Source organism: Macaca mulatta, chromosome 6 (genome assembly GCF_049350105.2).
Source record: "Macaca mulatta isolate MMU2019108-1 chromosome 6, T2T-MMU8v2.0, whole genome shotgun sequence".
Lineage (NCBI taxonomy): Eukaryota > Metazoa > Chordata > Mammalia > Primates > Cercopithecidae > Macaca > Macaca mulatta.
Genome location: NC_133411.1, coordinates 62,464,217 through 62,490,549, shown reverse-complemented (window position 1 = coordinate 62,490,549; position 26,333 = coordinate 62,464,217). Strand labels below are relative to the sequence as shown.

Sequence of the window (26,333 nt, the reverse complement as noted above, 5' to 3'; positions counted from 1 at the left end):
TTTTTAAGCCTACAGGTAACATCATACTTGATGGAGAAACTAGAAGCATTCTCACTAAATCAGGAGCAAGATCAGAATGTCTCCTTTTGCCATCACTTTTCAACATTTGTACTGAAAGTCTTAACTAATACAGTACAACAAGAAATGGAAATAAAAAGTATGCAGATTAGGATAGAAGAAATAAAACTCTTTTTTCACAGATGACATGATTATCTATTTAGAAAATCCAAAAGAGTTGACAAAAAAAAAAAAAAATCCTGAAACTGTAAGTGATTATCACAAGTGATTATCATGCTGGATGAAAGAGAAATATACAAGGCCCATTGTTTTTCTATATACCAGGAATGAACAAATGGAATTTGAAATTTAAAACACATTACTTTTTATATGAACACCCCCGAAATTAAATACTTAGGTATAAATCTAACAAAATATGTATAAGACCTATATGTGGAAAACTACAAAACTCTGATGAAAGAAATTTTAAAAGAACTAATAGAGAGATGTTCCATATTCATGGACAGAAAAATTCGATATTGTCAAGATGTCATTTCTTCCTTACTCGATCTATAGATTCAAAGCAAATCCAATCAAAATCCCACCAAGTTATTCTGTGGATACTAAAAAATTGATTCTAAAGTTTATATAGAGAGGCAAAATACTCAGAATAGCCAACTCAGAACTGAAAGGGAAGAACAAAGTTGGAGGGCTGACCCTACGAGACTTCAAGACTTACAATAAAGCTACAGTAATTAAAACAGTGTGGTATTGGCAAAAGAACAGACAAATAATCAATGGAACAGAATAGAGAGCTCAGTAATATAAATATAAATATAGTTAACTGATCTGTGACAAAAGAACAAAGACAAAGCAATGAAGAAAAGAGAGTCTTTTCAAGAATGGTGGCAAAACAACTGAATATTCACATTCAGAAAAACAAAAATAAAAAAGAATTTAGGCATAATCTTATACCCTTTACAAAAAAGTAACTCAAAATAAATCATAAACTTAAACATAAAACACAAAATTATATATACAACTCCTAAAAGACAAAAAGTAGGGAATAACCTAGATGACTTTGGGTATGGCAATACCTTTTTAGATATAATATCAAAGGCATGATTCCATGAAATAAATAATTGATAAGCTGCACTTTATTAAAATGAAAAATTTTTGCACTGTGAAAGAAGACGTCAAGAGAATGAGAAGTCAAGCCACAAAGTGGGATAAAATATTTTCAAAAGACATATCTGATAAAGGATTGTGATTCCAAATATACAAGGAACACTTAAAACTGAAGCATAAGGAAACAAGCAACCCAATTAAAAAATGGGCTAAAGATCTGAATGGACACCTCACCAAAGAAGATATACACATGGCAAGTTAGCATATGAAAAGATGTTTAACATCATATGTCATTAGGGAATTGCAAATTACAACAACGAGATACTACTACACACCTATTAGATTGACCCGAATCTAAAACACTGACAATACCAAATGCTGAAAACAATGAGGAGCAACAGGAACTCTCCTTCACTGTAGGTGGGAATGCAAAACAGAATAGCCAATTTGGAACATAGCTGGGCAGTTTCTTATAAAATTAAACATATTTTTACATTTGATTGATAAATCGTGCTCCTTGATATTTACCCAAAGGAGTTGAAAATTTATGTCCACATAAAAATCTACCATGGATATCTATTGTAAATAATTGCCAAAACTCGGAAACAACCAAGATGTCCTTCAGCAGATGAATAGATAAATAAACTAATATACATCCAGATAACATAATATAATTAGTGCTAAAAAGAAATGAGCTATCAAGCCATAAAAACACATGGAGGAAATTTAAATGCATATTTCTAAATGAAAGAAATCAATTTAAAAATGCTGCATGCTGCATGATTCCAACTATGGAGATGATGAAAGATCAGAGGTTGCAAGGTGTTTTAGGTGGAAGGAAGGATGAACAGGCAGAGTACAGAGGCTTTTTAGGGCAGTGAAACTATTCTATAGGATACTACAATGGTGGATACATGTCATTTTATACCTGTCCAAATCCATAGAATGCAAAACATCAAGAGTGAACCCTGATGTAAACTATGGACTTTGGGTGGTAATGTTGTGTCAATGTAGGTTCTTCAGTGTAACAAATGTACCACTGTGGTGAGTGATGATACTTGGGGAAGTTGTGCACCTGTGGGGACAGGGATGTACAAACTCTCTTACTTTACACTCAATTTTGCTGTGAACCTAAAGCTGCTCCAAAAATAGTTTATTAATTTTTTATTAAATGAGACTTTAATTTGCTTTACAAAACTCAAGCTCTGGGTAGTTTGCCTATGGGTCTTTATTTATACTCATGCTGACTGGGTAAAAGGTATGCTAACTTTTGAAATAATTTTTCTTTATGGAGAAATGAGGAATGGAGAATGAGGAGCTCTGTGAGTAGGACTTAGCTAGTTCCTTCTTTTCTCACTTCGGTCCTCCAGAAAAATCTCTATACATCCAGCAGTCACAGCAATTCCAGAGCCCATTGATGGATGGAGCCACTCCATAAAGATTTGGGGCCTATTTTTTCTCTAAAGCCAGCTTTTTCTCTTTGCCAATTTGGGTTTTCATCTTGTCTGTCCTCAATGAAAATTTAAACTAGAGTTTAAATTCATTCCAACCTCTGATGCTTTCTAATTATAGGATGGCTTAAAGAAATTTCTTGATTGTTCAATATTCAGAAGAAACGACTCCATACTGGAGATTGCCTTTTTAAAATAAACATCCCACCTGGCTTCAGAAAACATTTAACAGATAAAAAATAAGAGTGACAGGGAAATCAGTGTGTGCTTGGATCCAATGTGGGACACTGTGTTTAATGCCAAATTATTACATTCTTCAAAAATCCAAAGAATCAACATTGTAAGACACTTAAGGGGAAAAAATATAAAAATGAAAGGGTAAAAGTCAGTTGATCCAAAATAAAAAGTAATGAACTGGAAAATAAGAAAATTAGGATGGTTTAGATTAATGTTCTCCCAAACTATTCCTCTCAACTGAATACAGATGATACCAAGAAAGGAGGATTTTTTTTTTCTTTTTAATTAAAACCATTTGGCAGGAATTATTTCCCTAAGCTACAAATATACGAGGCGTTCCCAAAGCAAAAATGCTGGAGCTCTTCAAGAATGAGCAGCTTTATTGGTGAGGAGAGATCAGAAGGCAGATCACCCTTCCGAAGAGAAATGTTCCCTCATTCGGACTTGTCCAATATTCACACACTCATCGTCCATCAGGATTATATTCCTGAAAATGTTCTTGTCAGGTGAATTTTCGGACAGCTCAATCTGGATCAAGATGACCAAATGTACTTTGATCATAGCACTGTTTTTGTCCTCAAAATCCAGGACAAACATGGCGAAACCCCTTCTCTACTAAAAATAGACAAAATTAGCCAAGTATGGTGGCGGACACCTGTAATCCCCACTACCCAGGAGGCTAAGGCAGGAGAATTGCTTGAGCTCAGGAGGCAGAGGTTGCAGTGAGCCGAGATTGTGCCACTGCACTCCAGCCTGTGCTGAATAACAACAACCGTACCGGTGAAAAGTACCAGTGCCTGCCACACCCATCTTTGTTGAAAGTTTGTTTTGGGGTTCAAAAGTGAGTTGCCAGATCAAGCAATTAGAGAGAACTGAACTTGGTATTTGGGAGTTCCTGGATTTAGAGGACGAAAACAATGCTAGAATCAATGTACATTTGGTCATCTTGACACAGATTGAGCTGTCCGAAAATTTGCCTGACAAGAGAATTTTCAGTATTATAACCTTCTAGGCATTAGTAGGATTGCTCTTCCCAGCCTTCCTGATGTTAGACACATAGCCATATGATTTGCTTTAACCAATGACATTTAAATGGTAGTCATATGTATCTTTTTCAGGTGGAAGTCTTTAAGGGTTTGCCAGTGATAGTTTGCCATGGTCCTTTCCCCCTTGTCAATGTGATCAGCAATGTTCCGTTTAGTGGAGGCCCATCAGCCTACCTCCCTGAGTGCCTACGTGGAGCAGAGGCTCCTGCTGGAGTGCAATGGACATGTGGCCTGAGTGAGAAATGAACTTTGTTGGTTTAAGCTACTGAGAATTTAGTTTGTTACTGCAGGATAATCCATTCTATTTTATTTAGAGTAACTGATCAGCAAGGCAGCAATAACTAAAGCCAAAAACTATTTCATACTTCTTTATTTTCAGAGAAACTTCTTTTTGGAAGAATCAAACATTTTCCCATTTACTGGGGACCCTGAAAAGTCAATCACTTTAAAAATGTGATTCACCTACTGCAAATGTTATCAAAGTAAATGTTTATGACACTAGCTAGGCTGGTGAGATATTATATGCATGGTTAACTATTGCTGCCTAATCTATCCTAAATCTTGTCTGCAAAATCTTGCCTTGTTTTTGAAATGCTTTTCTGATCTTTATTCACTGATACTATACTGTCTATTAATACAAGAATAACTATTTGTACTTCAGTGTGTAAATATGGAAATATTTTAAAGCCGCCATAATTTTATTTAAAATGTTTCAGCCTGAAATTAACCAAATCCCCTTAGAAAGGTAATTAGATAATTAGATGGTTATAGTGATAAAGATAATTATTATAGATATTTGAGTACAAAGATATTTTCTAAGTGAATGGAAATGTGGGGCTACACAGGGATTACTGCCACCCATAGTAAATTTCAGACTTGTTTACTTGTATTCAACTTAGAATTATATTTCCAATATTCAGTCAAGAATAAGTTTGATTATTGAGTTTGTTATACCAAAGTAGTCTTAATTTTGGACAAATATTTGACAAGCAAGAAACTGAGCTTCATGAGCTGTTTTATGGACTTTTATGTTTTTAAACAAGGAATTAAAGAGAGATGATTTGAGATTTAAAATATGCATTTGAGACAAGGGCTAAAGTTTACACACAAACTCTAATTTAGATTTTTCCCTTTGGGAGATAATCCAGCATGCACTTTTAAGTTCAATTTAAATTTCAGGTATCCCATGTTACCCTATACTCATCCATAACATGCATCTTCTGTAAACAAATGCAATATAGCATCAAATAAAAAAATTTTAAAGATATGGAATTCATATAAAATGTTTTTTTATCCCCAGATATTTTTTAAGAGGAAGATGATTACGATAGGCATCTAAGATTTTGCTTTGAACTAGGTCTAACTATCCATGTATTTTTGAGAGCTTTCCAGAAGGGAGCAGAGCCAGATGACAAAATCAGTTCCCCGGGGGCTGAGCTAACTCAGAATATCTCCATATGGATGTCCCAAAGCAAATTATACTCAACATGTCCCCAAATGAACTTGTCATTTGCCTTTCAAAACCATGATCTGAGAGTCCCCTTCAACTCTCCTCATGCCTCTCATATCTAACCATTCACTGATTCCAGTTTTCAACTCTTACCTCTAGTCCTGTGACTAACCCTCTGTCCTGGCCCTCCCTCCCTGAAGGTCTTCCTGCCTCCAATATCTGCCCACTCCCATCCTCATTTCCACTGCTACCATATTAGTCTCTGTAAAGCACAGGTCAGAGTGTGCTGTTTTCACCTCTAAAATGCTGCTATCTTTTGTTTGCCTTTGGAGACTCATTCTGTACCCTTCTTCCCATTTTCTGTCCTGATGGCCAATCTGTATCACATCAGCGAACTCCCTCCACTCTGGCTACTAGTTCAGTTTTGACAACGTGGAGCCCTGGAGAGGGAGAGTGAGTTCAGGGTATATATTCCTCAGCTACCTCCTTGCCTTACACACAAATCATCTGCATCTCTCACCTGAAGGCACAGATCCCATCTAGAAGCCTTCCCCACACACCTGGTTTAAATGTCATGTACTCTATACTTCTTTGCGTCCCTGCTTTTGTCTTTCCTTTATTTCTCTGTCAGTCTGAAAGTCTCTTCCTTCTCTTTACTGAAATATTTTCCATTTAATCCTGCATTATCCTTTGTATTGGGTTTATTAGGAAGATTCTAGAACTGCAAAATAGAAGAGTCTTGAATTACTGCTTAGGGAGAAGATGGCCCGCAGATCAGGAACACTCCTTGCAGATTTGACATGAATGAGAAGCAAACAACTTCTACTGGGTTAAGTCACCAAAAACGTGGGGATATATCTACTTCAACTGCTAGCATTACCTTAGTTCATGAGTAAAATTATTTTAGGAAATAGAAAAGTTCTATTTCTCACTGAGGTTCCTAAGTGTGGCATTAAGGTAAGTTATAAACATCCAGGCAGGAAAACTGTGATCATGAGAAAGCTATAGGAGTTCACAAAGAGTATGTTTCCTACTGTGATCGTTTACCAGATCGATACAGAAAGAAAACCCAGCAGTTCTGGTCTTTCTGGACTTGCCCAAATCATTTCACAAAGCTATGATATTCTTTTATTTTAGAGGAAAAATTATTCCAAGATAAAATGAAATTAAGTGAATTATTTACATGTTGAATTAATTTATTCAAAGATAATGGCTCATAGATAGGGATCAGCCTGAAGAAAGTTTTCTAGTGGTAGGAGGTCTTGGTTCTGTACCACGACCTTGGAGGCATTTTTGTTAGTTTTAGCTTTAGATAAAAAGAAATAGGCTTGTTTATGAAATTTGCTCACATTAAACAATGATCTGAAATGAACAAATACAATTTTGTAAGATAAATGGAAATTCTGATGCTTAGGCGCACGCGCACACACACACACACACACACACACACAGTGTGAGTAAAGGATGGGGGAGCCATAGATTAAAACCACTTAATACTCTGAATTTACTTGCGGGTAAAACCTAGGAGTCAATAGTGTGATGTTATCACCTTAAGGTCTAGTGCCACCTGAAACTGCATTGACAGAAGAATAATAGCAATTGATAGGCAGATACCAGGTATTGACACCCCTTTATACCAGGCACTGTAGTAGGCACTTTATGTGAAGCTACATATTAAACCATGTTTCCTAGAAGGAAAGTAACTTGCCAAAGCCACATTGCTAGTGAGCGGCAGTCTCTGAAATCAGATTTAGCAGAGTCTCTTCCCTTCTGCACTGGTTAAGTCACATGGGATTATTTCTATTCTAGACAGCCTATTTTAAGAGTAGGAAAATAAAGCTTCTTAATGGGAAAAGGACCAGGATAATTTGAAAACCTTATCCCATGGAAATGTTTGAAAGGCTAGGGAGACAGAGGCCCTGGAGAAGAGAAGACTCAGATAACTTGGCCCCTGTCTTCCAATATTCAACAGATTGCCAAGAAGGAGGATTAGAATAATTCTGTTCGGCCTCCCTGTCTCCCATGCAGGATTTATTGGAGCAATAAAGAAAAGCTATGAAGTGATAGATTTCAACTCAATATCAGGAAGAGCTTTCTCACAGAGTTGTTCAAAGACAGACTTGGCTGCATCAGAGACTGGACACTTCCAACCTCAACTAGCAGCACTTGGCAGGATTTTCCTGGGCAATTGACCTCGGGTCATTTTTAAAGGTTCCTTCCAGGTTTGAGAGCCTTTGATTTTCATGCTCACTGTGCTATACTTGGGCAACTCAGGAAATTTGCAAACCAGCTGGCAGTCGCCTGCATCATTTGTGTGGTGAGCTGGCATTGCCAAGAGATAGTTCAGGAGGCAAATAAAATTCTCCTCCTAGAGATCAGAGTTTATGCTTATAGAATGAATGAAAGAAACTATGAACCAAACATTTATGAACAATGTCTGTGAACCAGGCACAGTGCTGAACATCCTCCATGTCCTGTGCCTTTCCTCCCACAGAGTGTGAGACTGAAGTTATTTCCTTTGAGAAATAATCATTTTAGTCAAGGATAAAATGCTGTTTTTGTTTTCTGTTTCTCTTCAAGAGATTTGACTGAAAAAAAAATCTCATCATTTCGTTTTCATGCCTTATTATGATTGCTGTTGATAACAATAATGGATTAATTCTTTCCAACCTCCAGAGAAGACCTGCCAGTTAATGAACATGGGGAGGAATGCTGAGAAAGCATTTTCCTTTTTGAGTAGGGTCTGGATTTAGGTAGGGAGGGCAGGGGCAGAACAACCAGAAATAGAGAGATTCCTGTCTTCAAGAGAGGCTTAAATGGGGGGCACCGAGTGAAATTCTGAGAGTGCGTGGCAGTCTGGACACACACACACACAAATCCACTTTTAATAACCACCAAGAACACTGGACATCGGACAGAGCATGTACACTGTGAAAAGGTATGCTGGTGGTTTTCAAGCCTTTGTTTGTCCAAAATAGGTCAACATGGTTGAATGGGGTCTCTAAAGCACCTCTGGAAAACCCCAGGGATTTTTGAACACAGTTTGAAAAAGCACTATGATAAATAAGTCCAAGTGAATGTAGGGCAAGTAGATGGCAATCCCTGGGCTTGTTTATTTCCAAACAGAGTTCTCTCCCAGGCTCTCCTAGTACAGCAATGGCTAAGCTGAAAGACAGCCTCTTGGTTGTCTGTTCTTTTCTGTTTAATTAATTTTAATTTTAATTTTAAGTTCTGGGATACATGTGCAGGACGTGCAGGTTTGTCACATAGGTAAACGTGTGCCATGGTGGTTTGCTGCACAATCAACCCATCACCTGGGTATGAAGCCCTGCATGCATTAGCTCTTTATCCTGATGCTTTGCCCCCACCCCACCCTCCAACAGGCCCCAGTATGTGTTGTTCCCCTCCCTGTGTCCATGTGTTCTCATTGTTCAGCTTCCACTTATGAGTGAGAATATGTGGTGTTTGGTTTTCTGTTCCTGTGTTAGTTTGCTGATGAGAATGGCTTCCAGCTCCACCCATGTCCCTGCAATGGACATGATCTCATTCCTTTTTGTGGCTGCATAGTATTCCATGGTGAATATGTCCCACATTTTCTTTATCTAGTCTGTCATTGATGGGCATTTGGGTTGATTCCATGTCTTTGCTCTATCTGTTCTTTATTCTCTGTTTACAGGGACAGCACTCTGGTCCTTGTCCTCACTACTACTAAAATTCCCTTGCCCTTCTCCCTACCTCTGGTCTCTGTCACTTCCAATGCATGCTGAATATAGGAAATAGTCTGTTTTTTTTTTCCTAAAGTATATTTATAAGGTCGTGCTCTTGCCCAAGAATCTACCGAAGTACCCTATTACCACCACTTTATTCAGGCTTCCCCACTTCCACACCCTTGTCCTCATGCAATCTCTGTTGCAACCCACCTGTCCTCTCTCACTCTCACCTTTAGGCCTCACCCAGGCTATTCCTTGCCTGGAACACTCTCTGTAGACCCAATCCCACCTCTTCTTTCCCTGATCACTTCTGCTGCTCACCCTTCTACCTTCCTTTGGACAGACTAGGAACAACCCACTGCCCCCACCAGCATGTGCACTGTAATAGCACTCTATAACTTTCTATCCAAGGCAATCTAATTATAGTGCTTTTAGGGTTGCTTTATTACTTGTATCTCCTACTAAATTAAACAGCAGAAAAGGAATTTCTATACTTTATTTACTCTTGTACCTCCAGATCCTGGCAGTATAATATTTGTTGAGTAAGTGATTAACTTCAATAACTATTTGTTGAACAAGTAAATGAATGAATGAGTGTGTGGCTGTTGATAGGATGACAGCTGGTTAGTGGCCTCTTAAAGGTGTATTTTTCTTTGTGACACTCTTTCAGGTAGTCTTTGTGTTGTGATCCCCACAGTTTTGGAGTACCTAGTAAATGTTCCTTTTCTCTGTTCATAGATGGGACAGCATGGCAGGAGTCATGAGCCTTCTGGAAATGAGACACTCTGAGTGTGGAGGAGGCTGTTGAACACCTATGGGAAAAAAGAAGGAATTCAGGACACAGTCTCCCTGGTAGCTGGTGGTGGTGGTGGGACAAACCCTGGAGGAGCTGGAAAATGGATTTTGTGTTCCTTCTTGTTTCCAAATAGATATATCCAGGTGGTAGCAGCCATTGTGCCTTATCTTGTTACCCAGAACCTCCCCAGTTTGCCATTGAAGAAATCAAGGTGTAGAGAAGCGTAAGGATTTGTTCAAATATGATGGCAGTGCCAGGTCTAGAGCCTAGTTCTTGCAGCAATACTTTCTGCCACCCCTTCTCTTCTCCCCGCTGCTCTCTGAAAGCCCTCTTTCCTATTTGCTAACTCAGTTATGCATGCAATGCTTCCTCCAGGGCACTCACCACCACTGACCTGTGATGCTGTGAAAGCAAGAGGTCAAGGCCAGGGCACTTCCTCCTGTCTAGCATTTCCTGCATATACATTTTGCAATACATTATTGCAGAGCTGTTCCAGTGTGCATAGTAGGTGGGTAGGGCAAGGACTGGGACAAGCAGCACCAGGGGAGATTGCAAGAAACCCATCCACATTTATGCAGATTTTTTCTCCTGGGGCTTCAGTAACAGCTTCACTTTTTTCTTTTGAAATTCCCAACAGAAAATGTTGTCTTAGATGGGTGCATGTGTGCAAGTACAAATAAATGCACATAACAACATCAGATACTCATGATAGGCATACTGTAAAGGACGAAAGGCCCACACCTACTTCAACCACCTTCATTCCCTCCTTCTCATGATTCATTTGTGGAGCAGGAGGCTGCTGACATCTTCAAATACAAGCCTCTCTGAGCTTGGAGTCAAGGGACAACGTTTCTGCAGAGGGCGCCTATAGACATCCATTTCCCCAGTGCTTTATTTCCAAGACCCTGATTTACAGATGGATAAATTAAAATTTCTTTTGTTTATCACATGATAAGAAATGCAAGTTCATTTGCAGGATTCTCTGTGAGTTGTTCCTTGCTCTGCAGATGTCGTAAGTTCTGGTGGAGCTGAACTCCTTTCTACTAAATGAGCACTGTTCCTGACCATGGATTTTGGTATTGAAGATTTCTCAAAGGATCCAGCTCTTTAATTGGAATGCCCATGAATCAGGAAGAGCAATGAATAGCTAGTTAAATGGCAATGGCCTTAAACAAGTCCTCAACACGTATGAGCAACAGATTTCTTTTTCTTTTTGTCTTTTTGTCCTTTCATTCCTTCAACCAGGTTTCTCTTAGGGATCAAGGAGCTCACAATCTAGGGAGAGAGACAACAAAAAATTTGACCATTATGCAAAATGTATATGTAAGATGCTTGTATTGCAAGCAACAGAAAATCTGGCTCAATCAGGCCCAAACCAGGAAGGAAACTGATTGGTTCACATGACCGAAAACTCTCAAGGAAGGTTTGCCTCAGACAAGCTCACTCCCAGCAGCTCAGCCGTTGGGTTTCTTTTCCATTTCTCCACTTGCCTTCTGGGATATTGGCTGCATTCTAAGGCTGGCCCCACTCAGAGTCCCAAAATGGCCATAAGCAACTCTCAGAGTAATATGCTTCCTTTTTCAAATCCCATGAGAAAGAATGTGTCTTTGTCCCAGCACTCCTGGAAAATGTCCTGAGACTCAGTGTGGTTCAGGGTGGGGCTGGTGGCTAAGCTGAGCTAATCAATTACATGATCAAAAGATGGTCACAGGCTCCACCCTGGAGGCAGGTGTGAGAGTCAGCTGCACAGGAATCCCTAAATGGAAACAGAGCTGTGGGACAGGAAAAAGCAAGATAGCAAGAAATGTTGATTTCAGGGAAAGGGTTTTCACAGGTGTATTAATGTGATTGCCTGATGGGTTCTTCTTGCTGGCTGCACAGATAAACCCAATTTACTGAGACAGCAATGTTGCAATAAAGAAAGCATTTAGTTAATACAAGACTGACCAAGCAGAAGGAGAGGAGTTTATTATTATCAAATCAGCCTCTCCAAGAACTCAGAGGCTAGAGTTTTTATGAATAATTTGGTGGACAAATGGGTAGGGAATGGATGCTGCTGATTGGTTGGGGATGAAATCATAAGGGTGTGAAAAATGGTCCTTGTGTACTGAATCTGCCTCTGGGTTGGGACCACGGGTGTGATTAAGTCATGAGTTACGTGTCCAGGTGGGGTCAGTCAGTTGCTAGAATGCAAAAGTCTGAAAAATGTCTCAAAAGACCAATATTAGGTTCTACAATAGTGATGTTATCTATAGCAATAATTGGGAAAGTCACAAATATTATGGCCTCTGGCCACATGCTCTTGAGCATACGGATTATAAAAACTATGCCTACATTTTAGCAGTATTTGGGCCCCTTCCATAATCTTAATCTCATGGCGCCTTCCATTAGTTTTACAAAGACAGCTTCTGTCCCTGAGCAAGAAGGAGGTTAGTTTTAGGGAGGGACTATTATCATCCTTGTTCTAAAGTTATTCTATAAACTAAATTTCTCCCATGGTTAGCTTGGCGTATGCCCAGGAATGAGCAAGGACGGCCAGCCTATGAGACTAGAAGCAAGATGGAGTCAGCCATGCTAGACCTCTCTTGCTGTCATAATCTTTGCAAAAGTGGTTTCAATCACATGACACCTGGAAGCACAAGAAGAGGGGTCCCCCTCAGCCTGAGTCGTCTCAGGGTTTTCTGAGCCAAGAATGAATCGTGGAAATGGAGGAAATTTGAACTGATCAACTACTAGAATTTATTCCTATTGTACTTGAGGTGGAAGCTACCCTAGGTTAGAAAATGATGACAGTGTGAAATCTGTCTAAAGAAAATAAGTCTGAGAACAGACTTTATGCCAGGACTCAAGAGGCTGTGTGTTTGGGAGTTCACATTCATCTCTTAAATTCTCAGCAAAGAGGATGAAAATATTTGAATATGTCCTAAGAGAGCTGTTCCTGCGCAGATTCCGGTTCCAGGGCCTGTGTAATACTGAACTGTATTACACAAGACAAGCCTAGGCTTGATTCCAACCAATCTGGGTTTGGGTCTTAGCTTGACCACTCATTGTAGCCTTGGAGAAGTCACTTAACCTACCTACTTGACCTCTTTGTATTTAAAATTTGAAGAACAGCACTTTCCTGGCAGTGACTGTGAAAAGCAGAAATAATGCCTCACAGTATATGGTGTGAAACCGGCATTAAGCAACTATGACTATGGCTATTTAAATGGAGCTGCCTCTCTGGCATGATGCAAGGTCAGAAGAGGAATGTGCACTTTCTGGAAAAGCCTGGCTTTGGACAAGATCTAGGCAGTAAACACAAACACTGGCGAGGTATTAAGGACATGCTGATATGGGTGGAGTCTCTGCTCGGGTTCACGCCATGTTCCTCATGGATTCACACATGCCTGGACATTCCTGGAAGATGGTCCTCCTTTTGGGAAAGGAGCATTTTAGGGATATAAAGTCTGGCATACAGGCTTGGTTCAAGGTAATAGACTCATATCAGAAAGGAAAATTCATAAACTCCACACTTTCCTCAAAATCAGAACATTTCTGGTCTAGCCCCCCTCAGCTGGGTCCTAAAGAAGAGACGCAGTAGGAACATGTAAGACTAAGATTATGACTGTCAGGCAGCCCAGAAGGCAGTGTTTGGATGGTCCAGAGGAGAGCACAAGAAAGTGTTATGGTGCCATCTGGTTGGGGTTGGGATTGGAGTTGTATGGAGTCCAGAAAAAACAGTTTGCACTGGGGCCATCTTGCCCCAGTGTGGGCAGAAGAAGGAGAGGGAGGCATCACATTTGGTGGGCATGAGAGAGACAGAGAGGGGTCAGTGCCAACAGCTGCAGCAGCAGGGGATACATTTTGTGGCTTTGAAGCATAGCCACAGCGGCTTGGAGGTGTCAGTGTCCTCACTGGGGGTGGGTCTGTCGTGCCCCAACACAAACATCACTGCAGTGAACTGTAGCAGGGGGAAGCTGAGTGCAGGGTCACATGGTAGCTGAAAGGGCCATATGGTGAGCACACATGTGCCATCCCCTGGGGGTTCCCAGGAGCAGCTGGAGGGATTCTGCAGTGTTGATGAGGGTCAGGGCCAGACAGACCCTGCTGGTTACTCTAACTTTGCCCCAGAGTAGTGTGACCAAGGAAACTCAGGCTACACAAATCCATCACATCCTCTAGGACACTACACAACTGCTTCAAAGCCAGGAGTTCGTCTATTACATTGTGCCTTTAAGAAACCACGACTTAATGTTGTTATGCCTTTGCCTTTTGCCAGGGATCATTGAGAATGTTTCACATATACTATAAAACCTCCTATAATGACAAATTCTATTACAACGTTTAAAACCATATGTAAAACAAACCCTCCTGATTACTTTCTCTTAATATGCTAGGAATGTTTTTCTCTCATGTTGCATTAGTATGCTTCCTTCCTTTTTTTTTTTTTTTTTTTTAATGAGCTAAACAATTTATGAAGTTTCTTTTTGCCTTGGCCACCAGGATGGTAATAGTTAAGTGTGGTGCTCAGTTTGTTTAACTTTCTTCAGCATAGACAGATTTCATGTTAAAACTGTTACCTCTCACCCCTCTTGTCATCAACATGGCTCCTGTTTGGGGTGTTGTGGTTACCATTGCTGTTTTTGTCATTATTTTGATGTCTTTTAGGTAAGCTACCTACAATACTTGTTGGAATTAGCTTGTGGATGGCCCAGAGTTTATTTCATAAATGCACTATTTGCTGAGAGAATCTGTAAAAATTTAATCTTTCTCAGGACAGAAAACTCTTTTAAGCCTCATATCATTTGTCTCCTAGGCATTAGGAGTTGAGAATAATGCTGCCTTTTTCTCAACATATTTTCATATGAGGCAATTCTTTGTTCTGTCAAATAGATTTATTTTCTTTATCAGGCAGAAATGTGGGCAAAAGAAAATGATCTCATTGCATATGATTCCTGACACAATACCCGGGGCTCCAGGCTGCAGTAAAATTTAGTTTCACAAATGACTTAGGAAACCTTTTTGGTTTTGAACACCTGTTCAAAGAAATCTTGTTTGGAAGTGTTCACTGTTGTTACTTCCTCTATGGCAACACAGACATGCTCTTGTCCTGATCCTTACATTACTATTGAATATGGAAGGGCTAGTGTTCACGTTCTTGCCCCAGCTTTTATAAAAAGAAAAAAATTATTTACTGAAGTCAACAAATTTCTAAGTCTTTATTTATAAGAATAAGCACAAACCAGCTGGGCACCTGTAACACCTGTAATCCCAGCACTTTGTGAGGCTGAGGTGGGAGGATCACCTGAGGTCAGCAGTTCAAGAGCAACCTGACCAACATGGTGAAACCCTATCTCTACCAAAAATACAAAAATTAGCTGGGCATGGTGCCAGGTGCCTGTGATCCCAGCTACTCAGGAGGCTGAAGCCAGAGAATTGCTTGAATCTGGGAAGCGGAGGTTGCAGTGAGCCGAGATCACACCATTGCACTCCAGCCTGAGCGACAAGTACAAAACTCCATCCCCCCCACAAAAAAATATTGGCACAAATCAGTGTATAGCTCAAAGAGGTTTTGCTGTAAACACACTGATAGAACCATGACCATGATCAAACAAACGAAAAGTTACCAGCACCCCAGTAGCTGTCCTCTTGCCCTGACCCCAATCCCTACATCCTCCCAAAAGGTAATCTTAACCCTGCTTTCTGACATCATTATTGCTTGCCTGTTTTTAATCTATGTAAAAGTAATCATTCAGTATTTGCTTTTCTGTGTACTTTTCATTAGTTTCACCCTCATTGTTGCATGTAGCAATTATTCATTCATTTTTATTGCTCTACATTAGTATTTAATTATATAAACACACCTCAAGTCTTGTATCCACTGTACTCTTGGTTTCCACTTTCATTTTTCCAGTTTTGCTCCCTTACATATAAGGTTGCAATGAATATTCTTGTATATGTTTTTTAGTGAATATATACATGCATATCTTTTGTGGATATACCTATTTGTTCTGGGCCATAGGTTTTGTATATGTTCAACTTTAGTAGATACTAGAAAAGTTTTCCAAAGTGGCTATACCAATTTTCATGCTCACTAGCAGAGTATGAGAGTTCCAGTTGCTCCACATCTTCATCAACATGTGTTACTGTCAATCTTTGTAATGATAGTCATCCTGGTGACAACCAGTGAAGTTAGACGCCTTATCTTATGTTTATTGGCCATTTGGATATGCTTCTTTTATGAATTGCTTCTTCAAGTCGTTTGTTCATTCTTTTACCTTATAGCAATGCCATGAAGATACTTTCCTATATTTTCTTTAGGAGCTTTGTTTATTTTGCATTTAGGCTCATAGTCCAAATATAATTATGTGTGAGTTACATGTTAAGATTTTTTCTGCATAAAAATACAATTGACCTAGCATGATTTATTACAAAGATCATCCTTTTGCCACTACTCTACAGTGCAATTTTTGTCATAAAATCAATTGTTCATATATGTGTGGGTCTGTTTATGGACTCTTTAACATGACCCATTGTTCTAGTTGTCTTCCTTTCATCAATTAATATAACTTTGAGTTGCAAACATTGGTCTATAAGACCTGATGCTCAGGAATGCCTGACTACAGGTAACAGGAAGGTTTGTAAAATGCTCGAATGCAGAAAATCCACTGAAATATCACAGCCAGAAAGGATAGTAGAGATCATGCAATCTAATTCTCTTATTTTAAAAATGAGAAAGCAGGTCTACCTAGGTGTGCTCGATATCTCTACTCCACCTGTTATTCCCCTGGAGATGGGCCTCCAAGGTTCACATCAATGGGCTCCCTTATTTTCTGATTTATGATTGGTTCAGCTTACAGGGGGCATCTATTTGAGGATGCAGAAGGGTGAGGGGTCAGATATTTGTTTTCTTAGCTACATCCCTGCAGGCTGCTAGTTCTTTCCATAGAAAGTTATGGCTCCTGATGGGAGGCCCTCTCCAAGAACACTCTTCTTCCAGGTACCCAACTAACACCTCCTTTCTTTTGCCCCAGGCCTGGAGTGGTAACACTATCTCACTGTTACTAGTCCCAGGGTACTGCACTGGGATTCTGATGACACATGACTAAAGGCATCTATGTTCCAAACCAGAGGATGAGAGACAGAACCCAAAGAATAGTCAAAGGGCACATTGCATCCATCTCTTAACAAAGGTTTCTAGAATCTGCTACATGACACTTCTGCTCAAATTTCATTGACTGTAACATGATCACTTGGCTATACCTAGCTATAAAGCTGAGAAATGTTCTAGTTAGCTAGGTGTCAAGGTAAAAATCTTATAAGTTAAAAATACCACTAACCAGGGGATAGCAAGTAGTCTCTGTCACCCATGCCATTTAATTCAAGTCTAGCCATTAAACACATATGCAGTGCCACTCTGAGCCATCATGATTCTGAGATTCAGGAATGAATAGTACATGATCTTGGTGCAGTCTAATGCAGGACAGAGATTCTTACCTTCGGAAAATGACTGTGCCATATCTGTACTTTGCATTTGGGATTCAAGAGGGCACAAGACATTGTCCCTGTCTTCAGACAGATGACCATGAAGACATATCTGTTAGAACTCTTAGTAAATGCAGGTTACCCAGGGAGACACAGACAGGAATAGAAGAAGAGAACCGTTCTCTGAAGGAAGACTGGGACTTTACCACAGGGACAAAGCAAAGACAGACCTTTCAAGCTCAGAAGCAGCAAGAGAAAGACACAAGGAATGAAAGCACAGTGTTTCAAGGGATCAGCAAGAATTCCAGGGATCTTGGAATATAACCTGGGTAAGGATGAGGCTGGACAAGTCCACAGTGGCCAAGGAAGGTAGGACTCTTGTGTGCCAAGCACAGGCATTTCACAAATGCCTCCACCCACCCATCCCCCAATCTCTTCTGTAGTACTTGCCTGTGGAAGATTTCCACTAAGCCACCAATGAACAGTAACGTCATATCCAGAAGTATATCAGGTTCAGGCCCAATTTGCATCCCTCAGTGAATTTACCAGAGATACAAATCTTAGAATTTCGCCCCTTTCTTGGCTTGAATGATCTAATGGAATTCTGGAATAACTTACTTGGCCAGACTCATTCTCAACCTTGGGAAAAAAGCAAGCTGGTGAGGGGAGAGGTGCAAGAGGACTCTTCCGCCCATCCATTTAAAAATTGCTCCAAATGGCTTATTTTCCAATAAAAACAAACATTTTAAATAAAAAAAAATTTTTCTTCCCACAGATATATTCTGGAAAGAAGAGGAGGAGGAAGAAGAAAGACTGTAAAGGAAGGAGCAGTACTGTTTTCATGAGGACCTACTATGTGCCAGACATTATTCTAAGTGCTGGGGTCACCATGGTGAACAAGACAGTCCCTGCTGTCTCTAGGAGTTCATATTCAAATGGAAGAAAATTATTTAAAATTGTACTTATTATCTCAGATTTTTTCAGGTTTTGATAAATACTATGAAGAGTATAAAATGGCACAGTAAAGAGTGACTGAAGACCCTTTAATTGGGGTATGAACAAGTTCTAAGAGGTGACAATTGAGTTATGACCTTGTATTAGTTTCCTATTGCTGCCATGGTAAATTACCAGAAATTTAATGACTTAACCCCACAAATTTATGAGCTCATCATTCTGAAAGTCAGATGTCCAACACAGGTCTCATTAAGCTAAAAGCAGGTTGTCAGCAGGGCTGCATTCTCTCTGAGGGTCTAGGAAGAACTCATTTCCCTACCTTTTCCCACATTGAGAGGATGTCAGCATTCCTTCCTGTGGTCCTTTTCCTCCAACTGCAAAACCAGCAGATTGGCATCTTTGGATCCTTCTCTGCTTCTGATACTCACTTTCTTATCTTCTTATACTTAAAAGGACCCTTGTGAATACATTGGACCTACCTAGATAATCCTCCCATCTCTACATCCTCAACTTAATCACATCTGTAAAGTTCCAAGGATCAGGACATCATCAGGGTTTGGGGGTAGGAGAGCATGGGCACGGAAGAGGGTTGTTATTCTGCCTATCACAGATCTAAATGATGGAACAAAGGCAGTTATGTGAAGATCTTAGGAAAAACCATTCCAAGCAGAAGGAAAAGTAATGCAAAGAACCCGGAGTGGGAATGAACATAGCACTTTTAAGGGACAGAAATATGAAAACAAGGCCACATCTCTGGAATCTAGTTTTCTCTGTCATATCTGGAGAGGAGGTTTTTTCTGTGGGCATGTCACATCTCAGAAATCAGAGAGAAGCACAGCAAAGCCCCCTGGCTCAGATAACACGGCTGGCGGGTATTTGCCTATACACAGACTTGCTTGTAGCCTATCTCTGACACTTTGCCAAATTCTTCAAAATCTTACATTCTATTAAGAAATAACAAATCGAGTGCTATTTTTAACACACTTGAAAGTTTTCACTGGAAATGCCCACCTTTTGATTTCATGTTGGAACCCATTAGCATTGATTTTTCAAACATACCACCATTGATTCTCTAACAGCACGTCAGATCTCCAGCTGAAGGAAAATAGACTCTGAAGAATAAAATGACGGCCCAGAGAAGGTTTAAAATGTCTAGAAAATAGATGTTTATCTTTCCATATGGATATGTGGTTCTTTTAAAAAGTGAAAGCATACAGTTTGAATCATAAAGTAAAATAAATCAAACTGTATTCTACAAACCTCATAGAATAGATGTTTTCAATATTCCACATCAGCAGGACGATGGAACAAGGAGAAGGTCAAAACTGAACTTCTCCAGGGTTTATTTTTCTGTTGTTGATTCTCTCACACCAAATGAGCTAATCAAGCTTGTCCAACCTGTGTATAAGTTGCTACCCTGCATGAAATCAAATGCACACCCTGTCAGGGATGTCCAATTTTTTTACTTCTCTGGGATACAATGGAAGAATAAGAATTGCCTCGGGCCACACATAGAATACAACAACACTAACACACTAACAATAGCTGATGAGAAAACAAAACAACAATCTCATAATATTTTAAGAAAATTTGTGTCTGGCTGCATTCAAAGTTGTCTGGGGCCACATGTGCCCTGTGGGCCGCAGGTCAGACAAGCTTGATTATATGTTGAAATCCGAGCTCCCAGCACCTGAGAATGGGACCTTACTTGGAAACAGTATCAATGAAAACATAATTAGCTCAGTAATTATTCTTTCTTTCAAAAGAAAAATATTTTTTATGTGTGAATTTTCCCAGTTTTAGTGAACCTCAGTATCTACTAAAATGCTGTGGTATATACATCCTAACAACCACCACCACCATAGTAGTAGTTCCACATGTGCTGTAATTATGATGTCAGAAGGTAGAAGAGATATTGTGGAGACTTCCAGAAGGCTCAGTCACACCCCAGCAATGTGCTCTGAGCTCCTGACAGCTCAGTGTATGGCATCAAAGGAGATGAGACAGTACATGACGATGTTCACATATAAGGAGTCAACTAATCGCTGGTGGATGAGCAAGTTGGGGGTGCTGGGGTCCATTCCCGCTGGACAAACCCAGCCTCCTTACTTGCTATTCTTTACAATGTGGCAACTCTCTTTTCTTCTCTATTTTCTTTACTTGTTTATTTTATTATTATTAATATCGCTAACATAAAACCTTTTGAAATATAATATGTAAAATACACCATCATCCCCAATTTATTCTTCCCAAAAGCAACAATTATTAACTGTTTCCTTTGGGTCTTTTCAGAATTGTCCTTCTACATAACATAAGATAGTATAGTATTGTATCAGGTCATAATACATCTTATCGTAACTGTCTTCCCCTGTGAATGGTGTCACACTGCACGCATTGTTGTGCAACTTGCATTTTTTTTCACTTTGCTCAGTACCCTGGGTGAACTTCCATGGCAGCAAGTCAGCATTTTGAAAGTGCCCCATGCAGAAATGCAGACTTCATGCTTTCTCTGTGGTTCACTGTTTGTGGCTAAAGAAGAAAGTTACTGAAATGTGTCCAGACCATGGCTTTCAAGAGAAAGGAATCTATTGTGTATGTAACTGACTTCATCCCAACGTATGATTTTGATTTGTCAGTTAGGATATTATTTTCCTTATCACATCATCTGAGATAATTAAAGGACTCTGAAATGTCGCCTTCATTCCTCTGATGACTTGTGAACAGAACTCTTGAAAGGCTTTCAAACTTGTCATCTCAGTACATACCCATTTGAACACCCCGGGTCAATTAATTTTTCTAAGAGAATGTATTACAAAATGAGCTACAGCGTGAATTCATTACCATAAATTATGAAACAAGAGGTCATCGTGCTTGCAAACTTAGAAGAAACTTTTAAAAACAGAATGAATATTTCTTCATAAATCTTATAATGTGATGATCCACTTTGCATTTAGAAGGACATAAAAACAGTATGAATTCCTCCTAGCGTATTTGGTGATTCCCTCTTCAAAGTGCTACCAGTGCCTTAAATAAGGGATTAAATTAAGATTTTTATTAATATCACACAAAACATAGTTTTGAAAAGTGATGAATCTGGCCGGGTGTGGTGGCTCACTCCTGTAATCGCAGCACTTTGGGAGGCCGAGGAGGGTGGATCACTTGAGGTCAGGAGTTTGAGAACAGCCTGGCCAACATAGTGAAACCCAGTCTCTACTAAAAATACAAAAAATTAGCTGGGCATGGTGGTACATGCCTGTAATCCCAGCTACTTGGGAGGCTGAGGCAGGAGAATCACTTGAACCTGGGAGATGGAGCTTGCAGTGAGCCGAGATCGCGCCACTGCACTCCAGCCTGGGCGACAGAGCGAGACTCCGTCTCAAAAAAAAAAAAAGACTCTGTCTCAAAAAAAAAAAAAAAGAAAAAAGAAAAAAGGAAAGGATAGTGATGAATCTAAGTTAATGTCCAAAGCACTAAAGCCACATTGAATAAAACTAAGTAAATTTTCCCCTTTCTTGAGCAAAGCGGACTTCAGTATGGCCTTAGTGCTTTGAGGAGACAATGTAACTCTTTATGGAAGTCTCATCCCAGTGAATGCACAAGTGCAAAATGTTTCTGTTTTTTTCGTTTTTGTTGTTTTTTTCCCCAAACGCAGAACTTTTATCAGTTTGTTTTGTCAGGCCCTGGCCTTTGAACTGTTTTTAATAGAAAATTAATAAATCTCTGCTTTGGGATATATCACACTCTCTTAAAAAGGAAAAATGCTACCTAAAGTAACCTATTTCTTCCTATCAGCAATAGCCCAACTTAAACCAGATATATTTTGTGGTGTATGGTATATGGGTTTTATGACCAAACAGACCTGCTTCATTTTGTTTTGTTTTGTAGCCGCATTTTTGAGATAAAATTCACATGCCGTACAATTCACTCAAACTTGGTTTGGAGTCCAAGTTTTTCAGCTTCCCTAGGCTTCAGTCTTCTTATCTGTAAAATGGTAATAAAAATAGTACAACCCTCTGATTTGCTGTGCAAATGAGATGCTTGTGTTCAGTCTATCCCATGGCTAAATAAATGAAAGCATAACAGAAAGAATAGTTTTTCATCTTTTACACACTCAACTTGGTCATTGAACTTTATAAGCAATCAGATCTCTGATTCTGATTTTCCACTTCGACAGTGAAAACCTTAATTCTGTTAATTTATGTTAATTTCAGGTACCAAATCTAGCTTAATTGAGTACTTTATCAGTCTCTACTGATTAAACACTCACTCAACGATAGATTCTGCCCCTCCCCTGCCTTGGGATGGACCTGGGTTCACAGGCAGCCGCTATGGCAGTGTGGCTGGTTTGCATCTGTCCGCTGGTGCTGCTGCAGTGGAGACTTCCATCTGGTCTCTTGGGATGGGCAGTGCGAGGAGATGAAGGTTCCAGGGATCTTGCTTGTTTCCTCTGTCATCTTGGGCCCCAGGAGCTACTTGTTGCCGTCTCGATGCCCTCCAAATACTCATGGCAACAGGGGACATCTACAGGGCTTTGTCTCTCAAGGGGCCCCAGCAGAAAATGAGAAATGAGGTAGAGGTCCACCATCACTTTATTTATTTATTTTTTTGAGATAGAGTCTCTCTCTGTTGCCCAGGCTGGAGTGCAGTGGCGCAGTCTCGGCTCACTGCAACCTCTGCCCCCCAGGTTCAAGCTATTCTCCTGCCTCAGCCTCCCGAGTAGCGGGGACTACAGGCACCCGCCACCACGCCCGGCTAATTTTTTGTATTTTTAGTGAAGACGGGGTTTCACCGTGTTAGCCAGGATGGTCTCGATCTCCTGACCTCGTGATCCACCCACCTTGGCCTCCCAAAGTGCTGGGACTCTTGAACGCCAAACTACAAGCCCCCTTCAGCACTCGGAGGTACGAATGGAAGCAGGGATTTTCACCATCGCACCTGACTTCCTCCACTCTCCAAAGTCTCTCTGCTCTCCTCTCTTGTTCAGGTTTGCTGGGGAGCACAAGAAGCTGCGTTTTTTGTTCTGCTGATTTCCATTAACACCCCCTACCCACCCCACCCTCACCCCTGGCAAATAGAGGCCACTAAATGGAGGTGAGCATGAGGGAGAAAAATGGAGCAGGCCCAGCAGGTTGACGTGTCTGATTTGCCACTACAGCCACAGTGGTATTTCACATTAGTTTATATTCTACATGTTTGATGGTTATCTTACCTCTACTATCACAAAAAAAAATTCTGCATTTATTTCTCTGGATGCAGGTATTGTTACTTATTTTTCTCTCCTGGAAGATGAAATCTGAAGGAATTCATAATTCTAGTTTATGATTCTTTGCCCTCGCCTCTTGCCTCCATTCTTTGATCTCTGATACCCTGTGTATGAGGTACTGTCTTATATGAAATCTTATGGGTTGGATAGACCCTTTCAGGGGTGTCCAATCTTTTGGGTTCCCTGGGCCACATTGGAAGAAGAAGAATTGTAGTGGGCCATACATAAAATACACTAACACTGGCCGGGCGCAGTGGCTCATGCCTGTAATCCTAGCACTTTGGGAGGCCGGGGCGGGTAGACCACAAAGTCAAGAGATCGAGAGCATCCTGGCCAACATGGTAAAACCCCGTCTCTACTAAAAATACAAAAATTAGCTGGGCGTGGTGGTGTGCACCTATAGTCCCAGCTACTCGGGAGGCTGAGGCAGGAGAATCGCCTGAACCTAGGAGGCAGAGGTTGCAGTGAGCCAAGATCACGCCACTGCACTCCAGCCTGGTGACACAGCAAGACTCTAACTCAGGAAAAAAAAAAAAAAACATTAACATGATAGCTAATGAGTTAAAAAATAAATCACACAAAAAATCTCATACTTTTTAAAGAAAGTTTACTAATTTGTGTTGGGCTGCATTCAAAACTGTCCTGGGCCACATGCGGCTTGCAGCGGGCCTTGGGTTAGATAAACTTGATTATATGTTGAAATCCTAGCCCCCAGGACCTCAGAATGAGACCTTACTTGGGAACAGTGTCATTGAAGATATAATTAGCTCAGTTAAGATGAGGACATATTGGCGTATGGTGGGCCCTAATCTAATATGACTGATGCTTTGTATAAAAGAGGGAAACTTGCAGCTAGTTGGGAGGCTGAGGTGGGAAGATGACTTGAGCCCAGCAGGTCGAGGCTGCAGTAAGCCAAGATCGTGCCACTGCACTCCAGGCTGGGCAACAGATGCTGTGTGAAGATGAAGGCAGAGATCAGGCTGATGCTTCTGGAAAGCCAGAGATTGCCAACAAACCACCAAAAACTAGGAGAGAGACCTGAAACAGATTCTCTCTGAGTCCTCAGTAGGAACCAACCCTGCTAACACCATGATCTTGGACTTCTAGCCCCCAGAACTGTGAAATAATAAATGTCTGATGTCTAAGCCAGACAGTTTATGGTAGTTTGTTACAGCAGCCCTAGAAACCTAAAATATGGTACATATGGTTTTGTCTTCCCAACCCACTTATTTTTCTGGGAAATCTCTCTCCCTCCCCAGTTACTGCAGGAGCAGCCATGTTGATCAACACGGCCTCCTGCCCCAGTAGAGTTCATTGAAAATTGGCATTTGAAACCAGAGAACAAGTCTTCAGTGACTAAAGCTGAAAAGTATGAAACTCAGGAACTGCCAACAACCATGTTTTCTACAACAAAAAGAAAGCCAGTCTGCAGAAGACAAAGCTGGAATCCAGAGAAGCAGAGGTGAGGCAAGGGGAGAGAGCTGAGGGTTTCCCGCTCTAACTCCATTGGTGCCCGAGGTCTCAGCTCTATCCTAACTTGGCTGTGACTTGAATTCCAGGACACTAAAGTGGCTGTCCAGTAAATTCTTTTTTTTTTTTCCTCTCAAGCCAATTAATAAACAGTCTGTGGTACTTACAACTCAGACTTCTATTTAACATCTCCAAAACTCACTCAGTCTCATTTTTCATAATAAGTGGAAGTTTGCTGCTCTAACTGTATCCTTACCAGACATGGGTGCAGGATCCAGAAAAGAGCATTAATAAAAATTAATGTTAGTCAAGAAATATGGCCAGAGGCAGTGGCTCACGCCTGTAATCCCAGTACTTTGGGAGGCTGAGGTGGGCAGATCACTTGAGGTCAGGAGTTCAAGACCAGTCTAGTCAACATGGTAAAACTCGGTTTCTACTAAAAATACAAAAAAATTAGCCAGAGGTTGTGGCGGGTGCCTGTAATCCCAGCTACTCTAGGAGGCTGAGGCACGAGAATAGCTTGAACCTAGGAGGCAGAGGCTGCAGTGAGTTGAGATTGCACCACTGCACTGCAGCCTGGGTGGCAGAGAGAGACTCCGTCTCAATTTAAAAAATAAATAAATAAAAATAAAAGTCAAGAAATATATAATAACTTTTGTTGAACTTTCTTTCTTAAATTAAACTTTAAACCATCATGAAATACAAGGAATTAGATTTATCTCTTTACCTTTTAAATTAAAACCCAAAATAATTCATTAGCAAGCAACTTTGATTTTCCTTAACAGATGGGACTCTTTTTAACCTCTAAACACAGCATAGTTCCTTCATTAAGATAAAGAGTCATTTTGCAGAGTTGATTGGGATATCTGTGAAGGAATCATTTCAATGATTATGTTTTCGTTGCTTTATTTTCATTATTTGTTTATTTTATTATTAATTATTATGAGAGACGGAGTCATACTGTATTGAACAGAGTGATCTCGAAGTCCTGGCCTCAAGCAATCCTCCTGACTTGGCCTACCAAATGCTGGGATTACAGGTGTGATCCACCATTTCCAGCTAGCTTTATTATTAAAGGACATATTAGTCCTATGATAAGTTTCAAATGCCTGGCATTTTTCCTAAGAAAATAGATTATATTTAGAATGTTAACAATAAGGAATTTTTCTGTCTGCCCATTACCACATTTTTTTTTTAAATCTCAGAAACGAAGTACTTAATCTTAATTCAGATTTACACACTTCTTAATGGCTTCTGATATGTCTAGAGATGCAATCTCAAAAGCTACCAGCTTCATGTCAGAAAAGGACAAGCAAATAAAATTTGATGCTGGAGACTAGGAAACAAAATTCAGTAATTCTCGT

The 26,333-nt window shown here is 40.2% G+C and overlaps 1 long non-coding RNA gene across 1 annotated transcript in view; it reads left to right on the top strand.

Moving 5' to 3' along the window:
- LOC106998768 (uncharacterized) overlaps positions 1–24,642 on the top strand; it is a 41,488-nt gene extending 16,846 nt beyond the window's left edge. Inside the window, exons 2-3 of the long non-coding RNA XR_003730309.2 lie at positions 18,058–18,174; positions 24,340–24,642. This is a non-coding gene — a long non-coding RNA (uncharacterized LOC106998768). The remainder of the gene's footprint in view (positions 1–18,057; positions 18,175–24,339) is intronic.
- The last annotated feature ends 1,691 nt before the right edge of the window (positions 24,643–26,333 follow it).